The sequence below is a fragment of the Mandrillus leucophaeus genome, unplaced genomic scaffold, assembly GCF_000951045.1.
Source record: "Mandrillus leucophaeus isolate KB7577 unplaced genomic scaffold, Mleu.le_1.0 Scaffold1, whole genome shotgun sequence".
NCBI lineage: Eukaryota > Metazoa > Chordata > Mammalia > Primates > Cercopithecidae > Mandrillus > Mandrillus leucophaeus.
This window is the reverse complement of record NW_012098097.1, coordinates 16,079,338-16,080,348: the sequence shown is the minus strand read 5'-3', so window position 1 is coordinate 16,080,348 and position 1,011 is coordinate 16,079,338.

The following is a 1,011-nucleotide window of genomic DNA, read 5'->3' as shown; positions in this document are numbered from 1 at the left end:
CACGCCTGTAATTCCAGCACTTTGGGAGGCTGAGGCGGGCGGATCATGAGGTCAGGAGATCGAGACCATCCTGGCTAACACGGTGCAACCCATCTCTACTAAAAATACAAAAAAAATTAGCCGGGCGAGGTGGCGGCGCCTGTAGTCCCAGCTACTTGGAAGGCTGAGGCAGGAGAATGGCGTGAACCCGGGAGGCGGAGCTTGCAGTGAGCCAAGATCGGGCCAATGCACTCCAGCCTGGGAGACAGAGTGAGACTCTGTTTTTTAAAAAAATAATAATAATAATGAAAAGGAAATTAGGAGATTCACAAATATGTGAAAATTAACCAACCTGCTCCTAAATAACAAATGGGTCAAAGAAAATGGTACAAGAAAAAATAGAAAACCCTCTGAGGTGATGAGAACAAAAACACAGGCGCGTACGGGATACAGCAAAAGCAGAACTTCCAAGGAAATTTTGGCTGCAAACGCCTGTATTAAAAAATAAAATCTTGGCCGGGCGCGGTGGCTCAAGCCTGTAATCCTAGCACTTTGGGAGGCCGAGACGGGTGGATCATGAGGTTAGGAGATCGAGACCATCCTGGCTAACACGGTGAAACCCCGTCTCTACTAAAAATACAAAAAACTAGCCGGGTGAAGTGGCGGGAGCCTGTAGTCCCGGCTACTCGGGAGGCTGAGGCAGGAGGATGGCGTGAACCCGGGAGGCGGAGCTTGCAGTGAGCTGAGATCTGGCCGCTGCACTCCGGCCTGGGCGACAGAGCGAGACTCCGTCTCAAAAAAAAAAAAAAACAAAAAAACCAAGGCTACTCTGGACCACGCTGCCTGTAGCATAGCCCTGCTCTGCGTGGAGCAGCTTAAAAATAATACCAAAATAGGCCAGGTGCAGTGGCTCACGCCTGTAATCCCAGCACTTTGGGAGGCTGAGGCAGGTAGATCATGAGGCAGGTAGATCACAAGGTCAGGAGATCAAGACCATCCTGGCGAACCCGGTGAAACCCCACCTCTACTAAA